The sequence below is a fragment of the Pteropus alecto genome, unplaced genomic scaffold (assembly GCF_000325575.1).
Source record: "Pteropus alecto unplaced genomic scaffold, ASM32557v1 scaffold8, whole genome shotgun sequence".
NCBI lineage: Eukaryota > Metazoa > Chordata > Mammalia > Chiroptera > Pteropodidae > Pteropus > Pteropus alecto.
The window spans coordinates 7744268-7767174 of record NW_006494609.1 but is presented as its reverse complement, the minus strand read 5'-3'; the positions used below and the strand labels follow the sequence as shown (position 1 = coordinate 7767174).

At 36.2% G+C, this 22907-nt stretch overlaps 1 protein-coding gene and 1 long non-coding RNA gene across 6 annotated transcripts in view; one reads left to right on the top strand and one right to left on the bottom strand.

Annotated features, from left to right (window-relative positions):
* The window catches only part of TSHR (thyroid stimulating hormone receptor), a 101184-nt gene that overhangs the window by 53213 nt on the left and 25064 nt on the right, over positions 1–22907 (bottom strand). The window lies entirely within an intron of this gene.
* Positions 1–22907, top strand: part of LOC112473674 — a 103664-nt gene that overhangs the window by 60666 nt on the left and 20091 nt on the right. The window lies entirely within an intron of this gene.

The following is a 22907-nucleotide window of genomic DNA, read 5'->3' as shown; positions in this document are numbered from 1 at the left end:
TTTATCAACTGAATCCTGCCATTTTGTCCATTCTATTAATAATTAATGTTTCCAGTTTTCCTCTCACTTTCCTGACTTGGCATCACTACAAACTAAAACTGCCCATTTCCCACAGCTCTGCAAGCTTATGACCGATAGTGATCTAAACTTTTAGGAAGTCTCTGTATGGATGTAGGACCCTCTGTATGAATGTATGTAGATCATGTATGGATGCTCTTCATACCTTCTGTGTGGGCCACTCAAAAAGTTCACTGAACACCCAATGCCATCACCAGAGATATTCAAACTGCAAACTAGAAAATCCATTGGATTGTTACTGTCTGTCCTTACTCCACCACTTAAAGATGCTCTGAACGCAACATCTAGACATCTTTTTGACTGACTTGCCCTCTGGACTCAAAAACTGAGTTTATAACTTGTTTTGACCATTAACCTGTTTTTATTTTATTTCCATAGAAATGTCCCTTGTTAAATGCCTAACTTAGGTGGGTGCCCTATTCCCTCCCACACCACTACCTCCTGAAATGAGACACATTGTTTAGCACTGACCTATTCCCAGAAATGAGACTGGTTCAGTGGGATATGAGACAATTTACCAATTAAGTTTCCGGACTGTCGAACTTCTTGGGGAAAATTTCAGATGGAGCAGGGATGGATTTTAGGACATGCTACCCCAAAATATGGCACCTTGGCATACTATTTTAAGCTGGAGGAATTTGAGAAATGACAGGTGCAGAAAGGACTCTCTGCTTCCATTCTTCCTTGAAGCAAGTCATAAGACCCTCATGTGAGAGATGCACTCATTATACTTAGAAGAAAGGAGTATCCTTATCTTCAAAGACAAAGGGATGCCGAGAGGAATATGAACAAACAGGACTTGTTAAGTTTCTCCTAGTGTACTACCACAGCTCATACCCCTTTGTTCTATCACATTTTCCCACCAGTTTCCACTCTAAATAAATATGCATGCTTTTCTCATGTTGATCTGTCTAGGTACAGAGCCCCAGACAAGACACTAGAAGGGCAAAAGGAAAAGAATTTTTCCTCCTCTACCTAGCAGAACGTGTTTTAAAAGACAAAAATATTTGAAATGGCAACTTTTTGCCTAATCCCACAAACAAGATATTCTTCTTAGCCAAATTTCTCACCAAAGAAAGCCCACCAATATGCATAGACCAGTAGAACAATCTCTCAGAACTACTGTCTTACTAATGATACAATATGTACAATAAATCCTAAGTAAAAGTGAAAAGGGGAATGTCAGCAATCCTAGCCTAAGATAAAAATAAATTATATATTTACTAAAAGAACTTAGTTAATATTATGATGATTATAATACAGTTTGAGACAGCAGACTAACTTCAATAACGCTGAATGAATGAATTATCAGAATGGCAACTGATGATATAAATTGCCAGATTCGATTTAGCAGCTTGTACATTTTGCCTGGATATATTCATGGCAATGTGTATATAGCAACATAATCTGGAAAAACCCATTACTGACTTAAAAAACTTTAAAAAATGTCTAGTATAAATTGCCTCTCTAAAATTCACCTTAAGCTTAAGCTTTCTTTCACCTTCTCCCCTAGCTTTTAAAAATGTTTTTTGCCTGGTAAACATTATGAAAACACACAGGAAGAGTTTTCTTCCAAGGCATCTATTTCTCTTCAAGTAAAGAACAAAATCACTAGGACTTGGCATTTAGCTAATTAACTGATGAAAATACCACATTTTTACAGAGCCTTTGTTCCCTTTTCCCCAACAGTTTTACTATAAGAATCGTGGCGAATACTTATTGAAATACATGGATGCCTTATCTACCCCTAGCTGACCCTGTAGGCCTTAACCCTTATGGAAGTTATGTGGTCCTTTTATTAGGCAGTAATTTTATAGCTAGAGCTAATTGATAGGAGTGTTTATGGTCAACCTGTTTCTCTTTTTGTCCCTCCATCTTGGGGCAAACAGCTAGATGTTCTTTTCATTGTCTACATTTTCAGAAGAACTTCATTCAAAGAACTTTTGTTCACAGAACTTTTATTCAAAGTATCTTGTGACATTTTGATTACTGCCTTAAAAGCAGACAGGAGAGAGAAAAAAGCAATTGATTGTGATTATTTGGCCAAAATATTTTATTCTACTTTGAGAATACATTTTAAATATTTGTGAAAAAGGAAAAATATATATCTAAGTATATCTTCTTTTGACAAAAACATAAGAAAAACTTCAAGATGCTATACTATTGTCCAAAAAAATTAGCATCAAAATAGTATTTGTTTTGTATGAAAAGTAGATACTAAAGAGATCCCTGTTTCTTTATTTGCCTTTGGTAGTTCAAAATAAGAAAGCAAATAATTATTCTCTATAAAATATAATGAAAAAACTCAGAAAATTTACCTCATATAAATAGTTCCAGTATTTAGGCATCACATATAACTTACTAGGAAAAAATGTATAGTTGTAGTTCCATATCCTAAGTGGAGTACGTACATTTAAGAGTTAAACAAGTTGGCTTTAGGATATGGAAATTACAAATGAGAATAAATATTTAAGCTGATGATGCAATTTAATTTATCTTTTCTATGACTTATTTAACCAAGAATGATCAGTGAGAATACGACTTAGAGTCAAATGTTTCCTTCGAGCCTTGCTGAGGCAAGATTTATATTTCTCATATGTCTGCATTTGGAAGATTTAAGGCAGAAATAGAAATGCATATGAAATGCCACTGACTGACTTGAAGATTTTGCAGAATAGGTTCTAGCTTTAAGTACTGCCTTTTTTGTGTTTGCAGTGGTGATAGGAGAGGGAAATCTAGTTAGTGCTGGTAAAGAGAGTAGACAGTTCTCTGTTCCAACAAGTACAGTTAGTGCAATTAACTTTTTTACAGTAATCTTGCATGATAGTAGGCTCATTTCACTGAAATTTTATCAACATGTAAATCCAATTGACATTCCAACATACTGTTTCCTACAAGGTTTCTGAAATCATAAATACATAGTTTGTGTGTGTGTATGTGTGCACACATGGGTGTGGGCTTTCATTAATGCGGCGTGTTTCCCACCACAGCCCCTACTTGATAAAGAATGTGAAGTGTGAGCAGATGAGCGTGACTGAATTTTACTGAGTTGAGAAGCCTGGTTGATCTCTGCCATGGCTAACCTTGTGTGGTCCAGAAAGACCCAAACTTCCCATTTGTGTGTCACAGTTTTGGTCTCTTGGCAATCAGAATATGACTATTTTGTGATTCCTCATCCAGCTTGTTTGTTTAATCTCATCATCTGCACTTCAAGGGTCATTTTTTGTATTAAATATCCGTGTCAATCAATCTACTGATGTTTCACTGAGATAGGCCGAGTGTACGACAGTGAAATAATCAGTGTGACCATAGAAAGTACTCGTAGTAGAACAAAAAGGAATGGGTGAAAATAATGCAACTACTTATATACTGCAAAGTGGTGTAAAATAAAACTGAATGATATTAATATAATTTTAATGTGATATTTGTCATTTGCCCAGTGTTTTCACTTGAGAAGAAATTCTCACTGGTGAGTTTCTTTTACTATTGTGCATTTTTTTTTAAAAATTATGTATTTAAATAAGTTTCAAGTATACAGTACATTGGTTAGACATCTATATAGTTCATAAAACGATCCCCCCAACTGCTCCCTCTCTCCCCTGGCCCTCCACCTAGCCATCATATTAATGATAACTGCCTTCCCTCTGCCATGCTTCCCATCCTGGTGATCATCTATCAACTACTGATTTGTACTTCTTTAACCCTTCACCCCACTCTCCGAGCTCCACAACCCCCCTTCCCTCCGTCCATTACCAAATTGTCCACTATATTTGTGTAATTTTTTAAATACTTTGTGGCGAGTTATGAGAGAGCGCAGCAAGCACAGGAAGTAAAATCAGGGAAGTAGACCCAGAAGGATCATGCAGTCAAATTGTTGGACTCTACCTGTAGACTCTGTTTTCAAGTATGAAAGAATTTTTTAAAAATTTAACAAAGACCAGTGGCTTAATTGCAGCCCTGGGTTCTTAGGGGACAAAACTGACTTTGTGAAAGAAGTCAGCCTCAGGATTTTCAATAATTTGTGGACAAGATGGAGAGAAGAGTGGCAAACTGTCTTTTTTCTTTCCAACATTCTGGAAATAAGACACTAGAAATAAGTGTGTTGCATTCATGAATACGCTTTAGATTTCTAGTTTCCCTAACTATTCAGAAAATGAAATGAGTTTGGATTTATGTTTTCATTGATACAGTAGTGGTAATTGCTCAAAAAACAAATTATAATATAAAAGAGATTGTGTTTACTTATTTTCTTTCAGAATATCTACTTGGAAAAAAAGAAGAGACTGTAATTGGACTGTTTTCTTTCATTAGCCTAAAAAATATTTAAAATGTATTCAAGCTTTAGACACATATATGGTTTTTCTGATAGTTTCATATGAATCCTTTATCATGCTAAGCTGAACATTTCAAAATATGCAGGCTAATCTAAAAACTATTATTTAGTTGGTTGCAATTTGCAACTATTTTCCTATTCTTTAGATTACCTGTAAAATTGTTCTCTGCTCCTTCACTTCAAAACACCAGCAAAACAAATCTAAAGAATAGGCTCATTCATGTTAGCAAAAAATATAGACAGAGAGAGAGATAAATGATAGATAGATAGATAGATAGATAGATAGATAGATAGATAGACAGACAGATAGATATAGATAATTGCAATGTTCAAAGATAAGGGATTAAGTCAATAAATTATGGTACAATCGCTAAATGAAATATTTTTCTGCCATTAAAATTTATCTATAATATGAATGAAAATAATGAGATGTTTAAATGTAATAACTGATAAAAAAAGAATCAGTTATAAAAGAGTAAATACATTATAAAACTTTTATATAAATTGCACAAGAAAACTTATAAATAGATGTACAACAAAATTGTTAGTGCAAGTTCTCAGGGAGTGGGATTAGAGATATTCAAAATTTTCTTTTTGTAATCTGTGCTTTCTAATTTGTCTACAAAAAACATGTATTCATTTGTAATGAAAAAAGTTATTAAGCATTTAAAAAGTGTGGCTAGGTGGAACAGGGTTGCATCAATATTATTCATAAATATGAGCATGCTCTATAGCTTTAGAATCATTTCTTTCATTGAAAAGTCAAAAGCATGGTGGTTGGGGACAGTAGAAAAAGAAAGTACTGGTTTTTCCAACTAAGTATGGTGGCCATAAGCAAACATGGTGTGTACCCATGAAAAACCTCCAGTGTCATAATGGAAAAATGTCACAACCAAAAAGGCACATTTGTTCCATGTATATTGTATACAGAAATCATTTCTTATTGACAGTCCTCTTCATTAAAACAAGAAAGATAATAAAGCCACATACACATTTCCTCTGGACGCTCCTCTTGATTAAAAAAATAATAAAAATGAAACCACTTGATTTTCCATTTTGAATAAAGTAGTCTAAACAAATGCAAAATCCAATGCTTCTGTATCTGGGAGATCATATTCAGATAGTTCCATTCAGAATGGAGTTGTTTACTCGAATAGAATTAGAAACCTTTCTCAGTAAAGTTCTTTGAAGAGTGATGCCACTGGGTACAGAAAAGCTGGTATCATAAAATGAAAAATCACAGGTAAAAAGAATTTAATTAACATTTATCTCCCAGCATAATTTTTAAATAGTGCTTCTATGTATCTTAATTCATTGAGAGATAAAAAGGTTAATAACAAAGTATTTCATCCCACATCATAATTAAAGTAGAATTTAATTTTAATAATATTCAGAGTAAAAATTTCAGATTTTTTAAAAAAATATATTTTGATGTGATAACCTAGAGCTCTAACCTTGAGGTGAAAAATAAATTTTACCAAAAGCAATACAATTTTTTTTTCCTTGAAACTGAGTGATGGATTAGTTTTCTATGGTCTTTTAGCCAAGAGACCCGTTGGAAAAAAATGAACTTGGTCTATTTTCTTTAGACATCAGAGGCAACTGAAAGTTCCTTGGGAAAGTAATTTTTTTCCTTAAGGGCTCTTGAGGGTTCACATGGGAATGTCAATGACCTTGTTTTTTTCAGAGTTTGTATCAGCCATTCTCAACTGCCCTCTTTACTTCGATAAATACGCTCCAGTAATTGTAGGTACTGTTTCTAGAACCTATCAACACCATTCCTTAAACATCAAGGGGATGCTTTTTACAACAAAACAGGCTTTGTGCAGGACTCTTACTGAATTCAACACGACTCCCAGCATATCCACCCTGTACTGTAGTCTAAAGAGCAGTGTTAAGTAATTATACAATATAAAATTATTCGAAGGCAGTTCTGGTGAATTATTTTTATAGTTCTGAGGCTTGGAAATTCTAGACGATGTTGGGCAGTCTCAACAAACTATGTAACAGACAACTGGCAAGGATGCAGAGTCCCTGGTATATTTTTTTTAAGAAAAGCCAAGTTATTATTTTACCCTCTTTTCTTTAGAAAAATGTCAAATGTTTTGATCAATTCATAGGTCACCAGGTAGCCCAACTTAGAACAGTTTCACAGGATGGCCATATTCATTCCTACCACTTAGTACAGAAAGTTTTGTTTCCATGAAGTAAGCGTAAAGAGACTTTGATTGATTTGGATTTTTCCTCATGGACACATTTTAAAACCTAAAATTAAGTCATATATATATTAATTTATTTTCTCTCATCATAATCATAAATAATAGCTACTATTCACAAAATTCTTCTCTGTCCTAGGCTGTGTGCTCATACTTCGCATGTGTTTTCTTGTTTAATCTTTACACTGATGGTGTACCATGATGATCTTGATTTTATAGATTACAAAAGTGAAAATTAGAGAGATTAAGTCCAAGGACTTGCTCAAAAATTACAAGACTACACACACACACACACACACACACACACAGATCTTAACTATTTTGTTATATTGCTTCTCTGAATATATTTTTTATTTAATAAAACCCATGACTACTCCTGACTATTGTATGTCAGAGGGCTATAAATAGAGGGCAGAGGCTGTACAAGCAGAACTGTAATAATCCAAATTAGAACACTTCTTTTTTTCCTCCCTCCTTTCAAGTCTCTGACCTTCCTCCCTTTCTTCCTTCTATGCCACATGGTCTGTCCTCCTATGGCTTAAAATATAATTGAGAAGGTAATACATATAATCCTCAAAAGTAAATCATAAAAGAGTTTAATAATTGAGTAAAATAAGATGGAGAATAAATAGGTACTCATAATATTTTTTAAATTCCCCAAACATTCTTATAGCCAAAATAAGGAATTCTTTCTCAAAATACGAACACAAAATATTAAGTAGAAAAAGAGAATGGAATAAGTCTGGGAAAATCACAATGTGCCTTCGTTATAGTTTTTAATTCTTGTAAGTTTATCATATGATTCAGATTTTCTATTTCTTCTTGTGTCAGTTTTGGTAAGTTGTCTTTTTTTTTCCTAGAAATTGCCCATTTTATCTAAATTTTAAAATTTAGAAACAAAGTTAATAATATCTTTAAATGATTTTATGATTATTTGTAAAATATCTGTGGGCTCTGTAGTGATATACTCCTTTTCATTTCTGATTCTTTTTTCTTGATGAGCATCACCAGAGACTTATCGATTTTGTTAGTCTTTTCAAAGAATCCACTTTAGGTTTAAAAAAATCTTCTCTATTAAAAATTTTAAAGTCGTTGTCTGATAATTCATTGTATCTATCTCCTGTGCATCCATTCTTATTGCTGTTATTTCTCTTGATTTTTTTACTGTGTCTTCTCTTCTCATTTGTCTGGTTATTTTTTATCGTGTGCAGGACATTGTATATGGAAATAATTGGAAATAATTTGAGGCCTACAATTATCTTCCTCCAGGGAGAATTTCCATTTGCCTTTGGTAGGTGATTATGGGCACCTGCAATCTTAGATTACCTTAATCCAATTATTGGAACTGAGATGATTTGAAACTATGCTTGAGCCCCAAGTTTTTCCAGTTATTCCTTACTGTTAGGTGGAGTCTTTTGGGGTCCCAAACCAATGTGTGGGGGTTTTCCAGAGGTCACTCCTTAACAGAATTTATATTAGGTAGTTTTTTGTTTTGTTTTGTTTTTAAGCCATTTAGTCCTATAAGGCTGCCAAAACCTCTGCTCAACTTTTCCCTTAACTATCTCTTCCAGAATTAGCCACTCCTAGGATTCATCTCTCTTGTTTTCCTTTTTCTCCTGTTTGATTCATAATTCTTTACTATCATGGTGGCTGTGAGATTAAAATTATTTTTTTTATCATGCTCTGTTAATATTTACCATTGGTTTGTGATTTCATTTTGCATGTGATTTCATTTTGCATATTTCTTTCCTATAATATGGAAGATATATGGTCCAATTTTAGATCTTCTGGTAATTTTCTTGTTACCTTCTAAAATATAACTTTATATAATATAGTAAGACTCACCTTCTTTAACAATTATCTATTATTTTCCCACTCCAATTGATAATGTTTCTATAGTACTTTGTTCCTTTCACCTCCTTGCTTTTCTTTTCTGCTACACTGATTTTGCTTAGTTGTGTGCTTGATCTTAGATCAGCCTTAAACAATAAACTTTGAAAATGAGGAAATCAGTATACCTGAACTATCTTCCATCTTCTTTTTCCTCTAGATACTGATTTTTGTTCATTATATCATCTCTACAGAGTAACAATTTATTATATTTATATTCTGTTCTATAACTATAATCTCCTGAAGTTAACTTTAGTTCTCCATGTAAAAGGACTCAAGGCTCATAGCTAGTCCTTTGATTGTAGGTAACACATTTATGTTTGTTGACTTAAGTTTGCTAATTATTTTTTAAAAACTCACAGAGTGTGTATTTCCTTAAGTTCTTACATATTTGAAAAAGTTATTGTATATATGGACAGTGAGTAAAGGGACCTAAGGTGTCTGGGGGGTCACATTTTATTTCCTTGAGAACTTTTCAGACATGACTTTACTGTTCCTAGCACTGAATATAGAAAAGTGTGAACCTACCTTAATTCTTTTGTTTTTAGGATGAGATCTTTATCCATCTCTGGATACTCTTAAGTTCTTTCTTTTTCTTTGAAGTCCATTAACTTTACTGGGTTGTGTATGGGTATTAGTAAATATTTATGTTAGCTGGAATACTGTGTATCTTTTAATTTTATAGATTTAAGCCTTATTTTACTTCAGGATTTTTTTTTTGACATGTATTTGAATATTTTTTGCTGCATTTGATTTGTCTTTTAAAACATGTGTTGCATATGTTGATTTCCTTCTGTGTTCTTTATCTACAATTTTTTTCCTCTAGTCTTTATTGTTTTCTATTTCAGTTCATTTAGTTTTCCCAAGATGTCTTGAATGTCTTGACTGTATTTCAGCATTGGCAACATTGCTCTTTCCATCAAGGCCTTTATTTCTGGGATAATGTTATTTTTCTCTTTCACTTCTATCACAAGATCTACTAACTAATATTTATAAAAATTTATGTTTTCTTATTCTTTTTTTCCTTAGACTGTGTATCTTAGCTTCGAAGTCTTGATTGAAATGCTATTTTATTTATTCAGTTTTGTGAACTCACAGACAACCATTTGGTCACAAGTTTTATTTGCTCTACAGCAATAAAAATATTTTGATGGGTGTTCTTTTCATGATTTTTATTTGTTATGTTCCTTTTCTCCTTTATTTGAATAGGATTTTTGCATAAGTCCTGTGCTAATTTTTTTTTTTTTTTATAATGAAGGGTTTTTCTCTGGATGTCGCAGAATAATGTAGAAGAATATTCAGAGGGCTAGAGTGGTGCTCTGGGATAGCAGGAAGATTTTTTTAGTTCACATCAAGGTCCAAGTAATATGAGGTTGTATGCCTGTGTGCGTGCATGTGCACATGTAAGTATGTTAATGGGGTGATTTAGTCATAACCTATTTTCTTCGCCCTTCCGTCATCTTACAAACATTTATTATGCACTTACTCTGTGTTAGGTACAGCTCTAGGTTTGGGAAATGCGGCATCAAATAAAACAGAAAAAAAACCCCACTGCCTCCATGGAGTTTACTTTCTGTAGAGTCTGACAGCCTCAGGCTACTTAGCATTCAGTTTCTCATCTGGTCCAACAAACAGAAAGATAACTTCTGGAAGAGTCAGCCTATCTGCAAATGTTCTCATTTATAATCACATTCCCCGCCCCACCATACACACACACTACAGGGTATCTTGCAGGGTTTCAGAAGCTCCTTGAGTGCGTCCATCTTGTTCTACGCATGTCTTGGCCCTTGGTTTGTGTCACCTACTTCAGAGAACTCTGCCCTCTCAGCCTATGGTCTCCAGTAACACCCTTCTTTCAGTTTATTCTTTTTTTCTAGTCTAATTTTCACTGTACGTGATATCTGTTCTTCATTATGGTTCAAGTTATTGAGGCTTTTCTAATAATCATAAATAGGCACATCTATTGCTAATTTTCCTTGTTTATTTTGATTGGTTTCCAGAGAGTGGTATAGACTCTAGATGTCTTTACTATCCTGAAACTAAACATGCTATCTTTTCACTTTTAAAGGGAGGGAACTTGAGCCTACAAAGTTTCAGTGATTTGGTCAAGGTATCACATATAATTTGTAATAATCTAATACTATAACTCAAGTGTCTGGACTCCTAGTTCAATGTCCTTTTCATTGTATTTTATTTTACGTGAAAGATATATAAGTAGTAATTAAAATAAAATATTAGGGATTTATTAATAAAAACAAGTGTACATTTGTCTAAACTTAACTTTCTACTTTTTCTCACAATAAAACTACAAGTATATATTTCTACTGATTTACCATTGTATTAGGCAGAGTTCTTCAGAAAATAGAACCAATAGGATGTTTACGTATATATACAGAGATTTAGTATAAGAAATTGGCTCATGTGATTACAGAGGCTGAGAAGTGCCAAGATGTGCATTTAGGAAGCTGGGGACTCGGGAGAGCCAATGGTGTAGTTCCAGTTTGAGTCTGTGGGCCTGAGAACCGAGAAAGGCAATGCTACAAGTTCCATCCAAAAGCAGGCTTTCTCAAGACCCAAGCAAAGATGATATTTCAGACCAAAATCCCAGCTTAATCAGTCAGGCAGTAGTTATTTCTTCTTACATGCAAGAGTGTCAGATTTGTTTTCTGGTAATAGAAACCCTCTTTCTCATAAATTCATTCCATATAGTTCAAGTGGGGCTGAACTCTTCACTCTGCTAACCACCCACCAGTCTCTGCACAAAGGCACAGTCTCCTCATTAGAATCATAAACGATGAGGACAATAAGCTTAGAGCTACTAATGTTCACCTTTGCCACGATATTGGCAAAGCCGTCTGAGAATAAAACCTGTGCAGAGGTCAGAGACGGCGGGGCTGTGATGAGAATGAGAATGTCTGGGTGATATAGAATTTTTCAGCTTTAAAATGAAGGATTGGTCCCCAGCAATGTGAATAACCACCATAAACTAAAAATTTACTATATGCTAGGCACTTTGCTAAATACTTTCCACACGTTAGTTTTATGTAATATTCATGACGACTCTATAAGGCATGTGTTTTTATCCTACTACCACTCTCAAAACTAAGAAACCAGTCTCACAAAAGCAATCCAGTGTAAGCTAGCAAGGAGACAAATAAAAGTATAGTCCATTTGGGTAAATGCAGTCAGCTCTGTATGGCTAGACTATCAGTTTCAAGATGGGAAATGGAAAGACATAAAAGTGGCCCAGTAAATGGCATGTTTCAATTCTTTTCTTCTTTCTTCTGGCATTTTTCAATTCTCCCCTTCTTTCTCTTATACCCTAGAGATTCTCCAAAAATGCTACATTTAAAATTTCCCAAAGATCCAAGGCAACTCCAGAGGGGGTCTTAACCTCAGGGCTGTGGAAGCCTGAGCAGTGGCCATTTTTATGTATGGTGTTTGTAGGTTCCTTTCTCACTTACACTTTCTTACTTTACTCTTGACTTACTCTTTGGTGCAGAGGTCCAAACAACAGTGTGCCTAAGAATTACCGAGATTATTTGTTTGACATGATACTCTCAAGCCCCATTTCCAGTGTTCTGATTCTACAGATTTGGAATGTCATCTGGAAACATGGGTTCTTAATAGGCTCACAGGTAATTTGGATGCAAGCTATCCTGGGGCTATACTTTGAGAAATGACACTCTGAAGATCAGGCATGGCTGACTAGAGCTTAAATTGTGAAGTGGGGCTGGTTTCCTTTTGTGCACTTCCTCCCCTCCTGACATACTTCTGCTACCCTCAAGCTGCCCTTGGCTTACTGGCCATTACCCTGATGTCCAGTCCCTTTCCTCCTCCATTCAAACTTACTGTCCCATAAAATCATAGTATGTTGGAAGAACAAGATGAAACTTGTAATGTGGGTAAAAACAAGGGCTCGCCCAAATTCAATCCCCTTGGTAGCTTATCTCTGTAACCCTCAAGCGCCCCAGGCATTCCATCGACTGTCAAAGCCTATGCTCTGTTTATTTCCTTATTCCCTGGCTATTCTCATCTTTTGTGCTATTGAAATTTAAGGAGGTGACATCCGCATGCTGGATTTCTAACACACATCTAAACACCATAAGTTTCGTTAAAGCAAACTGAAATTTTTTTGCCAGTCTTGAACACTGTATGCTAGAAATTTAATATAAAATTTTAAATTGATGGTAATTACTTTTACCCCTCCTTTTGTTTCCCTTTACCACAAAACAGATTTCTCTATAATTTTCTCCTTCAACTATCCAACTTCTTTGCCAGCCTCAGGTTTTCAGAGCTACTTTTTAAAGCAGCTTTCTAGATGTACTTTAGAACTTTATGGCAAGAAAACTCAATGCTTATTTAAAGTTTCTCAAACAAAGGGATTTAGGTTGTTTGCAAAGTCCAAATTCTGTGTCTCAAAAAAATAACACGTGACTTAGAAAGGTTTTGAGTTTATATCAAAACACTAACATGATCCTAATACTCAGAACCAGACCATTTCTGTATTCATACCACATAAACAGATTCTAAGAACTCTATCTCCAACACTCAAATCACCAGTCTATGGAATTGAAATGAAAATTAGGATCAGGGGAAGGTTTATTTTAAAGTAACATTTGATCCAAAACAATGAAACTTAAAGCATAAATTCTGTTCTTTTTGATACTCTAGTTTCTCCCTGTCATTACAATTGGCCAAAACTATCTGTGTGAAGAACCAGGTCTTTGGAAAGCATTTAGGAAATAACTTTTTGAGATTGTGTTCCGCTAACGCGCCATGACTAATAGCTGCAGGAACTATGACCAGTCATCCAAGTCCTCTTATGCCTTTTTCTTGCTGTGGGAATTCTACGACCAAGTACATTAGCCTCAGTTTGGTTTCCAACCCCGCTTCCTTCCAATGAAACTGTGGCAATTAGAGCGTCTAGTAGCGTTAACCGTATAGTGCCATTGTTCAATCAAAACTTTAGGAGCTTGTGCTGACAAATCCAGGCAGGTGCAAAGGATGAGATGAGAAGGAGAAAGTGGAGAAGGAATCTATTGAAGGCTGTTTTTATTTTATTTTATTTTTTTAGGCACTCTGGCTAGCTTTTCATATATATTACCTTATTTATTCTCCTTTAAACCCCCTAGACACGAACTATCCCCCTCGCCATTCTGGACTCTGACATCCAGTAGAAAGATATTTGTGATTGGGCATCATGCGAATCAGCCAGGAGACTTCTGAAGTCATGGATTGGCCGCTGCTATCCAGCCACTCTCTCTGGTCTGACCCTTAAGCTCAGATTGTCTGGTTTCCTCCTGGGAAGACAGATACTTCCATAAAGGCAGGCCCCTGGAGCTCCGAGGAGGACCATCCCTGACATTGTTTTCACGTGTCTTCAAGGCCACAAGCAAATGAGAAACAGCTCCTTCTCACAGGAAGGCTGGGGAACTGGGGAACCTTGATATAGAACAAATCTCTGAATGGGTTTTGGACTGGAATAACTGAACCAACAAGATATTTTAGAAATGTTTGTTTATTTTATTTCTCAAATCAAGATGAACTTTGTAGACCCAACTCTCATGGGTATACCCATTTTAATCCTAAATGAAGGATTAGAACACATTTCCCTCCACAAATCACTCTATGAATGAAAATAACTCCATAAGCATCATGACCCATAAGGTTAACACATGAAAATCCTTTCATCAAGAACTAGGATTATACTCCATCCCAAATCAAGCCAAGTAAATATAGATGATGCCAGAACACTGAACGATGTTTTCTCAGACTCTAAAAGAGCAGAGTAAATATCATTCCTTGGGCCAGATGTGTGGTCCAGTATGAAAAGTAAGCTCTGGAGGACAGAATACAAACTCACGGGCTGTGAGGTCTGGGCTAGTCACTTACTCTCCCAAGAACCAGTGCCCAGTATCATGAGAACTTGTTAATAAAGCCCTTGACTCATAACAGAGTATAATGAAAAAAGTAAAGAGTGGCTATAAATTTTCATTGGCTTGAAAACTACTAGAAGACAAGGTGTGTATATTTATCTCTGTAGCAACAAATTATCACAGCGGTGCTTATCTAATAAATCCCACATAAACGTGTTCATCAGAAAAAAACCACCTAAATGTCTACCTGATCATGTATACCTGTTAAGATTCTCCTTGCAAGAACTACCTAAGAAAAAAAAATCTTCATTCACATTTTCCAGGGGACTTTTCAGTGTCATTGAAACAAAGAAATAAACTTTTTCCTAGCAGTTACTATATATTGACTAAAAATTCTAATTACTATTTCTTTGTGGTCATAAGTATTATACCATATTTTTTAAATTTAATAAACTAATATCAAAGCTGGTTCTTTGAAAAAAACTAATAAAATAGACAAATATCTAGCAAGCTTGATCAAGAAAGAGAAAATATATATAATTGTATTACAAATGAAAAAGAGCCTACAAATTACTGTACAAATTTTAAAAAATAACTTAAAAGACAGCTATGAATATAAATCTAAAACTGTTCAAACATATATATATATAATATATTTGTTGTTGTTTTTAAGAAGCAAAGCCCAAAGAGGTTCAGCAAGGCAGTATGTGAGTTCAAAATACCACGGTGAAGCCACGGTTATTTACCCACTTTAATCCTTTGCTCATCTGTAAAACGAAGGTGGTAGTGTCTGCCCTACTTATTTCACAGGATTATTATGACATCAGTGGAATCAATACATGCAAAAGCAGTTTAGTCGAAGGCCTCGCTATTAACTGTTTCAACCAAGTCCCATAGCTATTTCAGGCAGAGGTCAAATTATTTAGAACGCTTGTCTGTTGTTAATTCAGTCCTTTTCCCATCATTCCTAAATGGCCCCAAACTTGAAAACTTCTGTGTTCCAGCAGTTCCAAGGGCACAGTAGTCAGAGTATACTCGTGGCGTGTTATAATCTACGTTCTTAGGGTTATAGCCATCTCGAAACTGCGAGTGCTTGTCTTTAATGCTGCCCTGGGGCATGTGACAGGCAAACAAACACCCCCTGAATAGTGACTCTGTGAGCAAATATTGACTGGGGATCAATATTATTTCCGTACATGAAGGAAAACATGTTTTTCTATTAAATCTGACACTTTACACCGGATCTCCAAAGTGCAGTGTCCAAAGCAATACTTTAGGGTACAGAAAATATTAGAACTTTCACTTATAATTTTTAAAATTCATACTCTTTGAATATCTGTTTTTGTGTGTTCTATAATTTACATGGTATATTAATACAGCAGATGTATCTATAAACTATGCATATACACACATTGTTTTAGAGTACTGATTATACTCTAAAAAAAGAGTTTAGAGACCCTATCATTAGGAGGCAGGAAAAACTGAACCATTGAGTGGACAAGTATAAACTAGATTCTTAGTGTTTTTTTTTCCTTAACACAACTTCAGCGACAAGTAGCACATTTTTGTCTCTAAGATTATTTTCAAACTATAGGCTCTGCCACTTTTTGGCTACATGCCTTGCCAAATGATTTAATCTCTCTGTGCCCTGGCTCCCTCATCCTTAAAATGGGGACCATAACAGTACCAACCTCATGTTATATTTCCAGGTAGGAGAAGAGGAGGATACCCCGAGTTTGCCAGGATGGAAATTATCTTAATAAAGTCACGTGGTTGTAAAACTTGCACTGCTCACATTTATCTTTCTCTTTGTTTGTCAACAAACCTTAAGCCTGCCTTCCAGAACCTCTGAGTCAGAGCAGATCAGAGAAAAATAAGGTGCAGGCTGCTGCACTAGAGCTTTATGGGGTGTGCTGGTAGGAATGGAGCTGTTGCTGGGACCACACTCACCAGGAGACAGAGTTACTGGAGAAGCACATAAACTCAGTACTCCTATCACCAATCTTTCCCATAAATATATGATATTTATATACATGGAGAAAGGTAGACATTCTCTTGAAGAAAGGGCGTACGGATGGCATTTCAAGCAAAGAGGGCAGTATGTGCAAAGGCATGGCGGTGTGAAAATGCTTGCAGTTAGAGACCTGTGAAGGCTCCGAGTCAATTTAAATCTAAAAGCCGAATAAATAAATCATGCTTATTTGGGCCACTGCAGTATGCTTTATGTATACGGCTTAATAAATAGATGCTTAATAAACGTTCATTATTGTCTTGATAGCTGAGTAGAACATATGCTTTTCCTTACAGAAAAAAATTTTAAAAAAATTACCTCATCTAGCTGCCAAAAATGCCAATTTTTTTCTAAATATTAGTGTTAATTATTTTAAATTTATACTGTAGTGAGAACACTAGAGATCTGCTCCTTTAAATTGTTTTTCTTTTCCCTTAAATTGTTAAGTGTATAATACATTATGTATACAATGCATATTGTTGACTCTGGGGACAGCATCCTACAGCAGATCTCCAGAGCTTATTCATCTTGCTTAACCGAAACTTAATGTCCACTGAATAGTAACTTCTTATTTCCCCCTAGCCCTTGGGAACCACCCTTCCACTCTTCGATCTGATGATTTGATGATTTCAGATACGTCATATAAATGGAGTCACGTAGAATCTTGAGGACATTCTGCTAAGTAAAATAAGCCAGACACAGAAAGACAATACTGGATAAGATTTTCTAAGGAGCCTGGGGCAAAAAGGACAAAGGACAGAATCCTGGGGAAAGACAACCTTTAAGGAGCAAGTCTAGGGAGAGGTAGAATAGAGATGAGGTAGGAGTAGAGTCTTTTGTTGAAGAAATATCACATGTCACAGAAATATCAAGCAGAATAAAAACTAAACTGATTATTTTAAATTGGCAGTTAAGAGTCATGAGGGACCTTCTGAGTAATGGGATAATGAACCAGATTTTAACAGGTTAGAGAGTAAATGCGAATTGAGAAAGTTTGGTCCTTTCTTTACGACAGGGAATGGAAGGAAACTATGGGGAAACAGAATCAAGGATGGGTTTTTATAATGGGGAAATGAGACAAAGGATGATGGCAATGGTAAACTTAAGTGCTTATTATGTGCCAGGAATTACTCTAAGCACTTTACATAGATTAACCTACTTTAATCTCCACAATGACACTGAGGTGGGCACTATTATTATCCCCATTTTTCAAATGAGGAAACTGAGGCACAGAGTGGTTAAGCAAATTGAAGGTCACACATAACTGATGTCAGAAACAGGATTTGAATCCAGCCTGGAGCATCAGGGTCTATGCTCTTAATTTCCACACTTTGCTGGAAAGAGGAAGATGCAGGAAAATAGGGCATAAAGGGCCATATAATCCCTTCCCCAGAAACTTCTGGAGCCAGATGTATTTCGAAATGCAGATATTTTTATCTTTTAGAAAGGTAATATACTTTATTTCACCCAAGCAGGATCTGGGGCTGTACCTTAAACACAGTCACATTGGTGACTGATGTTTTTGTAGGAAGTGTATGATGAGTAGATAAAGACTATAAATAACCTCACATCAATTCGGGCTAAGTTCTGCTGCCATGAGTCACCAAATAATTGTCATTATTCAGATCCGTTTGAATGTCAGACTTGTGGATAAGGAACTGTGCTCCTGCAATAGCCAAGCATGTGTCCGAAAGAAGAGAAGGAGAGAAGGTGGCGGTGGGCATCTGGCTTACGACGGGTCAGGACACCTGTTCCTTAGTGAAAAGAGAAGAGGGACAAAAGGAATACCAACAAGGTTAGGTCCCAGCTCCTCACTTCCAACTCCCACAAGAAGCTTTGTTCTGCTTTCTTATCAAAGGTCGGATGACAGGCAGACATCACTTCCTTTCCCTTAAAGTTTAGAATAACCTGTCCTGGCTTTTCCTGTATTTTACTTGACTCACCAGTAGGGTCAAGGTGATTCTGCAGGTGATTCTGCATCTACCTTCCAGTGAGATAGAGACTGGGGAGTGAGACTGAGGAACAGAGGATGCCACTAGAGAGATTCTCTATAGTTCTCGTTTCCTTTTTGTGACTGGTAATATTCATTCACTCATTTATTTATTTTGCTACCCACTGGGGGAAAAATACCTTAGGAATTGTTAAAACCTTGGAGAGTGCTTATGGGAAAAATGAAGCAAAAGTGAAAAACTTTATCATGACCCCCAGGAAAAGAGAGAGAGACAGAGAGAGAGAGAGCGCACTTGAGAATGAATATGAAGAGTCTATGAATCAGACTGACATGGAAGAATGGGAGTCAGAGTAGAAGCAGTAAAGACTGAGAAGTATAGCTGTGCAGTATACTTTTTACCAGAAGGTCTGTGGCATCTATCACTGCACCTCACCTTCCCAACCACCACCAGGCTCAGGTCACAAGGAGCCCAGGTTTCTTTATTTATTTGACTGGGGCAAGGAGTCTTTAACTCAGTTGGATAGGAGAAGGAAAGCGTGAAAATGTTCCTGGTGTTCCCAGTAGTTGCTTGGACATATTAATTCAGAAAAACATTGTTAAACATAGTGTGGATGCTAGAATATTTCTGGTGGTGCTTAAGATGCATGTTAAGCAAAAATCTCGAGATTTGTGGTACGGTATTACAATGTCAGGCACTTAGGTCTTAAAAAGTCTTTGGTAGGCTATGCAGAAAGTTTAATACGCATGCAAAATACAACCCAAACAACTGACTTCTGGAATACAACCCTATAAGTTAGGGACTGCATGTTTTTATATTCTCTTTGCCAAAGTTACTAAAATTAGTAGCACAATAGAAATAAAAAAATAATGTATTCTTGTAACAACAGCATGGCAGCTTCTTCAAACCCAGAGCTTAATTTCAAGGTCGATATTAGTTTATTGGACATTTTCTAGAACCAAGGAGAATGAGTTGGCAAGCCACCCCATCTGGCAATATTAATGGAGAAATTCTGCTTTTTATTTTTACAATTAAAGTAGCTCCATGCAGTTTAATTATCATTATGAATGAGGGCTCAGGTGGTATGCTGATCAACCTACCGATGTTACAAAAATGAGAGAAATAGCAAATGTGGTAAGAGACACAAACATTTTGTTCTTCTTTCATCTTCTCGATCTTTCCAATCTAAAATGGAAGCAGTTCAGAGGATCGTATTGTATATAGAATGGAGGTAAAAACTGGAATGTTTAACCTAGAGAAGACTATACTGGAAAGGAAGAAAGCCACTAAATAGAAGGGGCATTCTTTCCGATTTGATCCGTGGGATTCTCTGCTGGACACATCTAAGACCAATGGTAGTAGATTTTCTCCAACGTAGGAAAGGATAACAGAATTCTTCAAAAATGAGAGAATAAATCTCCTTTACCATATATATTCAAAGGATGAATATCACAAATCAAGTACAAGAGATTCTTACATTGGGTAGAAGGTTAAAGTAGATGCTCTACAAGTCCCTTTTCCAATACTAAAACTATATAAGTTCATGAAAATCATAATAACTGCTCCTTTGTTCTTTCCCATGCAATATGATATTCTCAAAATTGGATGTCAGTGAGAAAATTCAGATTGATGCTAAGACCCCAGTTGGTCATACAATTGTGCAATCCAGTTTTAAGTGCTCTTTATGAAGCCAGCCAACCTAGGACTGCTCAGTTCCTTAGTCATGGAGATGTACTTTTGGATACCAAAATCTGTAGTAGGCAAAAATCAGTCCAAGCTGTGTGGCTTTCCAACAGGGTATGATTACAAAAGAGGCCAAAATTATTATAGCCCAGAAGGAGAAAGTCAGCAGAATTCATTATCCCTATAAAACACATTTCTTTGATCCTGCCTTCCTCTGTATTACATGCACTATCTAGTGGTCGCTGAGGTCAGGATATGTTGTATGTATCTTTTCCCTTTTCTATGGGCTTTAGAGAGACTGTGGACCAAGACTGGTTTCTTTTTAGAATAGTTACTATTTAAGAAATGTAAGTTTTTCATCTTTGGGAATCATTTGGAGTACTCTAAAAAGCGACAGTAGCCGCTGCTTGATCTTTATAAGTAATAACTTCAAGACATTGCAGTATGCTCAGAAATAAAGTTGTAATGGAAGTCTATTTGCCTCCTTGATGACACCCACCAAACTTATAATTATTTGATCAATGTTCCGTGAGAGTATGGTCAAATTATCTGTCCTGTTCGGTATTCCATTTCTATTGCCTAGCACAATGTTAGCCCTCAAAATATTGAATTGAATGAATAAATCTAGCAAGAAAATGGTTACCTGCTCCTCCCAATGCTCTTTATATCTTCCACACCACGAAATGCAAGTGCGTGCGCACACACACACACAGAGTTTCTTAAAAGAATGGAAACAGCCTACTATTTCGTTTCACAAACTGCAGGAAAAAGCAGTACATTCTTGTCCCCATGTCCTGGAACAGTGCAAAGATTCTGTTTCTTCCTTTTAAAATACTTCATTCATCTTTGTTATCAATTTTACCAAATGGGCACTGGGACAGTTCACGGAAGTATAAGGACAGCCCACCTGGCTTTCAAGGTTTTCGTCTAAAGTACAAGAAAATTGCTTCCAGTCCCAAACAGGGGAGAAGGAGCTGTGGGTGGCCTGTCAGGGAGGTAAATGCTACCTCATGGGACTGTCGAGAGAAGCAGCCTCATCTTAAAATGTAGGTAAATGTGGAAGAACTCCTTCTTCTTAAATACCTTCAAATGCCTTTGCAGCCAACATTTCTGTTTTGAAAGGGAGGACAGAGGCAGTAAGAGACCTGAGACCTGAGAATTGGAAGATGGGAAGATGGGTTTCTGTTTTGAAAGGGAGGACAGAGGCAGTAAGAGAGCGTGTGAGACCTGGGAATTGGAAGATGGGAAGATGGGCGGTATTAAACACTAACCTGCCCTGTCTTTCAATTTTACTAGAAGCCAGACAATTTAGTTTCTAACCCAGGATAGTCCTAATAATAAAATTATCTTGGTTTGTAGATTGTCTACTTATTCCATAAACACCTACGTAGGTTATTTCATCTGATCTTTGTAATAATAGGTATTATTATTATTGCTATTCCCATCTATTTTGCATCTGCAAAAACTTCAGGGTTTAAGTGACCATTTTAGAGTTAAAGTGCTAGTTAGAGGTAACGTTGGGTCTCCATTTTTAGGAGACAAAGCAGCATGGAGCAGACATCACAGAACTAAATAAAGTTCATGTAATCCAAACTTCTTTTATTATCTATGTGACCTTAGAAAAATCATTTACATTTCCTGAGCTTTAGTTTTTTTAAAACAAAAATTAAATGGTGGTTAAAGAGGTAAAGAGGGATGTGCAGGGGCAGATGTTAATATTTGTCCTGTTTACTTAATGGAATTATTCTGAGGTGGGGATAATAAAGGTTGAAGTGCTTTGTAAGGTATAATACAACTGTGAGATGGTATCACTCTAAGAAGAGCAATACTTCTCCAGGGAGCGGAAGAGGGTGGGGCTCTGGAGTCAAAGAGGCTTTGTTCAGTCCCAGCACCACTCTCTTCTTGCTGTAGGACCTTGACTGAGTTCCTGAAATTTACTAAGCCTCAGTTTCCTGCCTTTAAAATGGGAACAATAAAACCTGCTTCATAGGTCTGATCGACATGCAAATTAAATGAGATTAAGTGCAAGATATAGAAGTTACTAATTGGATGATGGTAGTAGCAGGATAATTTAAATCATGATGATGATGGTGATGATGATGTCTTCTTTACAGAAGAAGAAACAGATTTAGCAGCTTGCTGACTTGGTCTCAGGGAGCAGAGCAGTAAGAGACTTGGTAAACCAGTGTTGTCTTGTATTTGCTAGAAGAAACAGATCTGGTAAGTGAAAGCTAGATGAGAAGAAACTTCTTTCTTTTTCTCTACATCTCACCAGCCCCACCTACCTCAGTCCATTGGGTCTATTTCTTTAGCATTTGAGAAACCTGAGGCCACTGCAGGCTCAGGAAGAACTAGTACCAAAGAGACTTCTTTCCTTTATTACTGTAGGAGTCCCAAGAAATCTTAGGCAGGAGATTGGATTCCTAGGGGTGCTATTGCTTAAAGCCCAGCTAGAAAAGTGCTTCTCCCCACCGAGGACCAGGTCTGAATGCTGGGGGGTTTTCTGGCTCCCTTAGGTAACTGAAAAGTAAAGAGAGATGAAACCTGCTTGTCTCTTGATGCTGCTCCCTCTGCTGGTTGGCTGAAAGCTCACTAAGTCGGAGCAACGTGATTCAGAAAATTTCCAAACGAACAAATTGTAGTCACTTACAAGGTCATCGAAGAGAGTGTCCAAGATAAAGAATAATCATGGGAATGTGTGGGATTGTATTGCATAATAATTCATTTAAAAATAGTTCAAGTCTCCCAGGAAAGGGAGAAGATATTGGGGAAACAAAGAACATCTGAACACTCAAACAAGGCTTCTGGGTTTATGTTGGGATTTAGGGATTTGACTGAAAGTTTGATGGAAAGGAGTAAGGATTATTG